Below are 10,014 nucleotides of genomic sequence, written 5' to 3'. Positions count from 1 at the left end.
AGGGGATGTAGCCAGGAGGGATCACTACTACACTGTTGGTGGGAGTGTAAACTCATTCAACCACTATAGAAAGCATTATGGCAGTTCCTCAAAAGACTAAACAAAGAGCTCCCCTATGACCCAGCAATTCCACTACTTGGCATTTATCCAATCGTCCAGAAACAAGCACAACGATGTTCATTGCAGCATTATTTACCATATCAAATATATGGAACCAACCTAGATGCCCCTCAGTTGATGAGTGGATCAACAAGATGTGGTATTTATACACAATGGAATTCTATGCTGCTGTCAGAAAGAATGACATTGCCTCATTTATAAGGAAATGTAAAGACTTTAGAAAAAATCATATTAAGTGAAGTAAGCCAGATTCAAAGGAACATAGAGTCAGTGGTTTCCCTCATTTGTCATAATCAGAGAAACCTTGGGCTCTCCTAGCAGAAATTTACAATAGAGCAAAGCCTAGATACATAAGGCCATATTGTATGACACTAAATGAAAGGACCTCCAGGATATAGAAACAAAAGCCATATAATGAGTGATTGTTGTCCTTAATGTATTATGTTATCTTTCATCTCTTTCGCTGTCCCTTGGCTATCTCATATTGTCACAGTATTTCACTTTGTTGTCTGATATATTGTATATAGGTATATCTGGTTATTTGAAATTGAATAGGGAAGAGGGGAAAATAAGATGAGGGGCGGGGGTGGGAGGAGGGAAATGGGACCAAGTTATGAGAAAGGGTATCAATGTATGTGAAGTAATGCACCTTCTGTCTGGTGAATATAATGTAACCCTTCTATTAATTACAATAAAAATATATGAAAAAATAATCAAAAAGTCAGCACAAATAGACAGAGACTTTTTTTTAATATAGCTCCAATTAATTAGCAAAGAGAGAGAACAGAAAGTGTGGCTTAAGGCATAAGCCTTGAGAAGAAAAGATATCTGAGAGCACAAGGCACTGAATTCAAGCCTCAGTAGTGGTGTGCAGACATATGTGCATGCTCTCTCTCTCTCTCTCACTCTCTCTCTCTCTCTCTCTCTCTGTCTCTCTCTCTCTCTCTTTCTGTGTCTGTCTTACACACACACACACTCACACACACACACAGGGATCTTAGCAGTCTATAAGTTCCTTAAAGAGAAAAAGTGATAGATATGACTAAGGTCATATTTTCATAAGGAAGACTCTGGATTCTTGCTATGCATGGACTTTTAAAAGTTTAGATTCCCATGCCCTTGCTTCTGGCATGCTGGGGTTACAGATGTGTATCACATCTAATTTTGACACTTCTACTCTTAGCTTTTCTAGATTGATTTACAATTAGAAAAAGTAAGACATTTATGTAGGAAAGTTATTCATGAGGATATTCTGTTAAAATTTGCATTTTAAATGTTGGCAGTTCAAAGACCTAGCTAAGAAGAATGTGGAGAATGCTAATCTCTTATGAACATACCAACCAAATTATGTAGAGCAGGTGTTTGTGTTCTGCACAGAACAGATTGTGGAGAACAGATATCCCATAAAGAGCCCCATAAAAATATAAAAGCATAAAAACAGGGTGTGGTAAGCCTTGGTGCATATCTCTTTGACGGAGCCATGGCTGTTCATCCACTGTTCTGCTGCCCTATTTCCCACAACATTGTGTATTCTACTTGGGATGAGCAGAAAAAGCAATGAGGCCTAGAGAAGACTTGAAACTAGACACCCAGTACCTACGGGGCCTGTATCTCCACTCTCTGTAATCCACATGAGACACAGCTGTGGGCTTTGACATGCTGGCTGAAAAAGTCTGGTTTAAAAAGTAAATGTGCTAGCCAGGTACCAGCGGTACACGCCTGTAATCCTGGCTACTCAGGAAGCTGAGATCTGAGGATTGTGGTTCAAAGCCAGCCAGGCACAAAAGTCTGTGAGACTCTTATCTCCAATTAACCATCAGAAAACCAGAAGTGGCACTGTGGTTCGAGTGGTAAAGCTCAAGCTGAAAAGCCTGGGGTTGAAGACCTCATGGATAGCACCCAGGCCCAGAGTTCAAGGCCCACGACTGACAATAAAATAAAATATAAAGTATTGGGACTCAGGAGCTACCAAGAGATTGTCAGTTTTCTGGAAGCTGAGATATGGTGATCTCATCTGAATCTATCCTGGGAAGGAAATTTTGTGAGACTCTTCTCTTCAATTAACCAGCAAAAAATCCAAAAATAGAACTTTGGCTCAAGTGGTGGTGTACCAGCATTGAGCAAAAGAAGAAAAGCGAAAGTAGCCAGGCCTTGAGTTCAAGCCCCAGGACCAGCACTAGTAAGCACAATAAGCATGGACCCCAAAATTCCTCCTCTTAAATTCTCACTTTGAGTTTGCAATATCACTTGGTCCCTAAAACTTAGTTCAGCCAGTTACTAGCATAAACTGTTTTGCCAGTCCTGGGGCTTGATAGCAAAGCCTGGGTGCTTTCTCTGATTTTCTTTTGCCCAAGGCTAACACCCTACCACTTGAGCCACAGACACTTCTGGCTTTTTTTCTCTTTATGTGGTACTGAGGAATGGACTTGGGGCTTCATTCATGCTAGGCAAGCACTCTACCACTGAGCCACACTCCAAGCCCCATTCTAGTGCTTTTATAAGCCTGAAAAGATGTCAACTGACATCAGTTCAAGTGAGAGCTGTTCTTTTGTGCCTGTGACCATATTCACAGAGGTTGGGGACCATTTTCTAACAGCCATTAGTTAAATCTGAGATGAGCCTTCTTAAGGTACATGTAGAACACTTAAGGAACTGCTCTGACAGGTCCTTTGCATATTTAGAAAAACCTGTAGCCCTCCCTTCCTGTGCACTGGAGGAGAGATTCAACCTTGCTGCTTTGTGCTGCCTGTGACTTGCATTTAAAATCAGCATTTCTTTTCTTTTCTTTTTTTTTTTTTTGCCAGTCCTAGGCTTGAGCTCAGGGCCTGAGCACTGTCGTTGGATTTTCTCAAGGCTAGAGCTCTACCACTTGAGCCTCAGCACCATTTCTGCCTTTTTTTTTTTTTCCTATGTATGTGGTACCAAGGAATTGAACCCGGGTCTTCGTGCATGCTAGGCAAGCATTCTACCACTAGGCCAAACTCCCGGCCCAGCATTTATTTTCTTGTTGTAAGTCTTCTCTCCAATTATTTTTTCTTTTTCCATATATTTATGATTGTAATTATTAGAAGGGTTACATTATATTCACCAGATAGAAGGTGCATTACTTCACAAACATTGATACCCTTTCTCATGTCTTGGTCCCCATTTCCCTCCCCCCACTCCTGCCCCTCTCCAATTAACTTTTTTTCTGTTATTACAATAGTTCTATTTGACTGGCAGAATATGTGGGGAAAATAGCTCAAATATGGAAAGAAAAAAAAAGAAAAAGCATGGGAGAAAAAAAGCCATATCTTGATATTCAACCTTGAGATGGACTTCTATTTACTTTGACAGTAGACAATTGTCCTGGCTGTAACCTTGAGCCCATTTTTTATTTTTGCCAGTCCTGGGCTTGAGCTCAGGGCCTGAGCACTGTCCTTGGACTTTCTCAAGGCTAGGGCTCTACCACTTGAGCCTCAGCACCACTTCTGGCTTTTTTCTATGTATGTGGTACTGAGGAATCGAACCCGGGTCTTCATGCCTGCTGGGCAAGTACTCTTCCACTAGGCCAAACTCCTGGCCCCTTGAGCCCATTTTCTTAAAAAAAGAAAAGTCCTATGTTGAAGCTTCCTTGGAACTCACGGCTGATTTCTGCTTTAGTTAGTTAGTTATTGAATCTTTTTTTTCCCTCCTGGTTGCTACTTTTCCATGCTTTCAAGTTACTGCTGTCTTTAGCCGGTTGAGACTTCACATGTGGCTCAGGAGAGTCAAGTACCTCGCCTTCCCGCTCCAGATGCTGCTGACTTACACTCTCACCAGTCTTGCTTAAAAATGTCTTCATGCAGAATAACACGGGTTACTTCCCGAACCCAAAGATGTATGCTTCCTTCTCATGTAATGGTCCTGCTTTTCCTGGGTTTATGGTATTTACTGAGCAGGTCATCCATGCGTCCTGCTCACTCTTTACTCTTCCACTTGACTTACTTTCCTGTGGTACTAGCAATGAATGATGACTAAAGTAACAGAAGGGATTCATTTGTAGGTGCCCTGGGAGTGAGGGAGCACAATGTCCTTCTAGGTCATTGAAGATGAAGGCTTAAAATTAATTTTCTTGCTTGGTCATTGAGTTTTGGACACGGGCTTCAGGAAAGCCTTTATTTCTTATCTAATTTACCAAGTTTTCATCTGCTTGTTTGACAAAACCTGGAAGCATGGCTGATGCATTGGATGGATTGGGACATCAATGACTTTTAACAAGTGGCACGTGGAAGCCACGTGTGGGTTACTATTTCAACTCAGGGTGAGAGGAAACTGGTGGAGGCTGTAACCCCTCCACCTACCCACAAGCTCCATGCTTAATGAGTGATCAGGTAGGGAGTCCTTCTCGGTGAAGCACATGTCTTCTTCTGGAGGAACAGCTCCTTCTAAGTTACAGGATATCCAACAGAGCTTATGTTTTATTTTTCAAATTAAAATATTTTCCCACTCATTACTTATTTTATTTATTTATTTGCCAGTCCTGGGCTTGAGCTCAGGGCCTGAGCACTGTCCGTGGACTTTCTCAAGGCTAGAGCTCTACCACTTGAGCCTCAGCACCACTTCCGGCTTTTTTCTATGTATGTGGTACCAAGGACTCGTACCCGGGTCTTCCTGCATGCTAGGCATGCACTCTACCACTAGGCCAAACTGCCCCCCCCCCCATTCCTTACTTATAACATGGTGATTTTCTTCCTTTCCTGAGATCTGTAACCTGACATCTATATACCTCTAGTTGCTCATAGATGAATTTCAAAGGGTTCATAGTCTTCCTGTATATTATGACATTTTTAGGTGGATGTGAGAATGTGTCTTAGGGACTCCTTAGCTTCCTAGAGGGTGTGTGAACCCAAATGACTGGAATCACTCTGAGGACTCATGTTAAATGCCATGGTTAAAACAGACCTGATATTTCATGTACTACATCCAGCATATGGTATGAATCATGAAGTGCTGTTTCCTGTAATGTGTTTAGTTATTTGTATGTATCGATCTTGTCTATCTGTTCTCATATTTCTACTAGAAACAAAAATTTTCAGACCCATTTTATTTTAGAGTAGATCCTTGTGTATAACTATGTGCTGTGGGCACTGGGGACTGGAATCCCGCTCACTCATGTCCTATGTCTCTGCAAATCTTAAGAAATCTATCATTGAGGGCGAGGAGCAAGGCTCCAGTGGTAGGGTCCTTCTCTAGCAAGTTCACAAAAATGAGTTCATCCTTTCACCAAAATTGTACTATTGAATTTTTAAAATATCTAAACATGAACATTATTTTTAAAAAATCTTAGCTCTGAGCTGTGGGTAGAGCTGTGGGGGTAAAATAAGGCCCCGGGAATAATCTTCAGCACTATATAAACGAAATATAACTAAACACTTTGCAGCCAGGTGTCACCCAGGCTGTGGAGTTTGGCATGTTGAATTTCAACTAGTGACCAAACTTTTGGTCAGTGATGGAAAACTATAGCCCAAGATGGATGAAGAGAAAAAGAACAAGAGGAAAGTCACTGAGGGACAGTCAGTAGAGAAATGCATTACTGGATGATAGTGTCTATATTTTATTTTATTATATTTTTAATTTAATTTAATTTAATTTTTTGATGGGTCATGGGGCTTGAACTCTGGGCCTGTGCACTGTCCCTGAGCTCTTCAGCTCAAGGCTACCACACCACCCTTGGGCCTAAGCATTGTCCCTGAGCTACTACCCTACCCCTGAGCCACAGCCCCACTTCCCATTTTATAGTGATTAATTGGAGATAAAAGTCTCACATTCTTTAGTGCACAAGCTGGCTTTGAACAGTCGTGATTCTCAGATCTCAGTCTCTAGAGTAGATAGGATTAGAAGGTGAGCCACCACTCCCAGCTGACATTTTGTTTTTATGTATATAAAAACACATGTTATGGCTATTTAGTCATGCATAAATGACATCCAAACCAGCTGTGGTAGATAAATGATGGAGTATTTAAGAAATGAAGTCTTTCAGTAATAGCTATTTTTCCTAACAGTACTTAGTTTCGTTAATTCATATTTTATTCATTACTGATTTCATTCATTAGTGATTAATGCATTAATACATTCATTCACTAAATAGGGCAAAAATGACTCAAAGTGAGTCATACAATTGGAGAAATTTGTCTGGTCCTAAAAATAACTGAAGACACAACAGACTGAAACTATGGTTATATGCTGCCCATGTGCTATTTGTGAATCTAATGCATTATTAATAGTATTTTAAGTGCTGAGAGTTAATAACAGTAAAGACCTCAAATTAAAATCATCACTGAGTTTTCCTTCACTGTACATATATATATGTATATATACATATATATAAATGTCCTCACTGTCATATTACATTTTTTTTATGCTGGCCAGGGAAGAACAATTCAGATTGGGCACTTCATTGTCCAAAACCATTTTACTTCACCCTGGTTCAGACTTTCGCAGATTTACCTCCATCTGCCCTGGTTCAGAGTTCCTCATTCCTAAAGCACCAGAACAAATGAAATGTTTGAATGCTTTCTCTAATATTCTCCAACTGCCATGAGAATTGCACTTGCTCTATCTGGATCCATATGGAATCATGGTTCTCCCTTGGAAGTTTCTTCCTATAGAGGTTGAAAAGGAACTTTGACAATCCATGAGAACAATACTAGTAGGAGGCGAGACAGAGAAGATGGGAATTCCCTGGTCGACTGGATGAATAGACAGGTAGAACTGCTGCAAGGAATTCTGGATAATTCATAATACTACCCTGTTCTAAGATTAAATGTAACAGATCATAAAGGCAGAAGTTTAAGAAGCTGATGAGATGTTGGAAGGAGGATGGGAAAGGGATGATAATAAATCAGTAACTATAAAACCAGAATGAACTAAGCATAGTGGTGCTTATCTATAATTCTGGCAAAGAGAAGTTGAGGCAAAAGCAGCTTGAGTAAATCTAGCCTGCCCTGTGGAAATCAAACTATGGAATGAACAAAAGTAATCCACATAGAATGAGAAATAAATCTTTGACATTTTGTATGATTCTATGTACTTGACATCTGGATCTCATCTGACAAAATGTCCTCATAGATCTGAATTATACATCATAAATCATTGCCCTAAGTCATGGTGAGCTGAGATCCCAAAGTCAGTCATTTAAAAACTAGGAGACTGCAACAGAAATTCTTCAAATTGCAAGGTTTGCATCCTTTATGTGGTGATTGGTCCATATTAAAATTGTCTCAAGGAAATTCATCCTCTCCAGTCTTACAGTAGTTGGGCTTTTGGTTAACTGGGAACAGACTGTGGATCTGCAATCTTCTTGGTGTATATACAAGAAAAGGAAGTGACTTCAGCTTGTAGCTTATGGGACAAGAAGGCCACTACTTTGACCATGTATGGGTGTAATGTGAAGGGGATAATCCCACCCCTTTCCTATCAGGATCTCTGCTTTTCCAGAAACTTGAATCAAGAAATCCTACCTTGTAGACAATATAGATTAAAAATACAAAATGCCAATGCCTCCTATTCCAAGCCCCAGTATTAAGGACAAATATGACAAAGGCAGGGAGGGTACTGTCAAGTCCAAGGGGCACTTGGTCAGCAGACTCTCAGATTCCAGCAGAACATGGTAGAAGTTTCCATTAGCATGGATATGATACTGGGCACTTTCCTTTTGGTTCTATGTTCTATGGATCTGTATTTTTTTCTTTATGCTTAAAAATGCCTACCACTAAAATTTCTAAAATGGTTCACAAAAAAGGTGGGCTGTCACTCCCAAGCTGCTTGAGCTGATTCAAAACTTTGGCAAGGTAGCAGGGTATAAAATTAACCCTCAAAAATCAAGCGCCTTCCTCTATGCCAACAGTGAGAGGAATGAGGCAACTCCTTTTGCAATAGCCTCAAAGAAAATAAAGTACCTAGGAATTCCTTAACTAAGAATGTAAAGGACCTTTTTGATGAAAACTTTAAAACCCTGAAAAAGGAAATTAAAGCAGAACTGAGGAAATGGAAAATCCTCCCATGCTCCTGGACTGGAAGAATTAACATAGTGAAAATGGCAATCTTGCCAAGGGCTATCTACAAATTCAACGCAATACTCATCAATATTCCATGTCATTCTTTAAAAAATAGAAAAGGCAATCCAAAATTTCATATGGAATAATAAGAGACCCTGTATAGCAAAAACACTTCTTAGCAGAAAGAATAGAGCAGGAGGAATTTCAATACCAAACTTTGGACTCTATTACAGAGCTACAGTGACCAAAACAGCTTGGTACTGGCCCAAGAACAGGCCTGAAGACCAATGGAATAGAACTGAGGACCCATTGGCTGGGAGTTTTGCCTAGTGGTTAAAGTGCTTGCCTAGCATGCATGAAGACCCGGGTTCGATTCCTCGGTACCACATACATAGAAAAAAGCCAGAAGTGGTGCTGAGGCTCAAGTAGTGGAGCTCTAGCCTTGAGAAAGTCCAAGGACAGAGCTCAGGCCCTGAGCTCAAGCCCAGGACTGGCAAAAAAAACAAAAAAAAGAACTGAGGACCCAGATATTAACCCACAGACCTATAGCCACCTAATGTTTGATAAGGGAGCCAAAAAACTAGAATGGAAGAAAGATAGTCTCTTCAAAAGTGGTGCTGGCAGAACTGGTTAAGCACCTGCAGACAACTAAAGTTGGATCCTTCTTTGTCACTCTGCACTAGAATTAACTCCAAATGGATCAAAGACCTGGAGGTAAAAGCCGACACACTGAAAACTTTACAAGAAGGAATATGAGATACACTAGGTCTCCTTGGCACAGGTTGAAACTTTCTTAATAAGGACCCCAAAACACAACAAATCAGAGAAAATCTGGATAAGTAGGATTGCATTAAACTGCAGAGCTTCTTTATGGCAAAGGACATAGCTAGCACATCGACTAGAAAGCCTACAGAGTGGGAGAAGATCTTCACTAACCATACAATGGACAAAGGCCTCATATCTAAAATATATCAACAGCTCCAAGAATTGAATCACTCCAAAACTAATCTCCAAAGAGACAACCATCCCATTAAAAGATTGGCCAATGACTTAAAGAGAGTCTTCTCTAAAGAAGAATTAAGAAGGGCCTATAGACACATGAAGATATGCTCCACATCTCTGGCCAAAAAAGAAATGCAAATCAAAACAACTCTAAGATTCCACCTCACTCCAGTTAGAATGGCCAGGATCAAGAAATCTAATAACAGCAGATCCTGGAGGGGATGTGGCCAGGAAGGATCACTACTACACTGTTGGTAGGAGTGTAAACTCGTTCAACCACTATGGAAACAGTATGGCAGTTCCTCAAAAGACTAAACATAGAGCTCCCCTATTATCCAGCAATTCCACTACTTGGTATTTACCCAATCATCCAGAAACAAGGACATACTAAATCCACTAGCACAACAATGTTCATTGCAGCATTATTTACCATAGCAAAGATATGGAATAAACCCAGATGTCCCTCAGTTGATGAGTGGATCAACAAGATGTGGTATTTATACACAATGGAATTCTATGCTGCTGTCAGAAAGAATGACATTGTCCCATTCATAAGGAAATGGAAAGACTTAGAAAAAAATCATATTAAGTGAAGTAAGCCAGACTCAAAGGAACATAGGCTCAATGGTTTCCCTCATTTGTCATAATCAGAGAAACCTTGGGCTCTCCTAGCAGAGATTTACAATAGAGCAAAACCTAGGCACATAAGGCCATATTGTATGACACTAAATGAAAGGACCTCCAGGATATAGAAACAAAAGCCATATAATGAATGACTGTTGTTCTTAATGTACTATGTTATCTTTCATCTCTTTTGCTGTCCCTTGGCTATCTCATATTGTCACAGTATTTCACCTTGTTGTCTGATATATTG

This window comes from Megascapheus bottae, chromosome 9, assembly GCF_031878675.1.
Source record: "Megascapheus bottae isolate mThoBot1 chromosome 9, mThoBot2.hap1, whole genome shotgun sequence".
Lineage (NCBI taxonomy): Eukaryota > Metazoa > Chordata > Mammalia > Rodentia > Geomyidae > Megascapheus > Megascapheus bottae.
Note: the sequence above shows the minus strand (reverse complement) of the source record.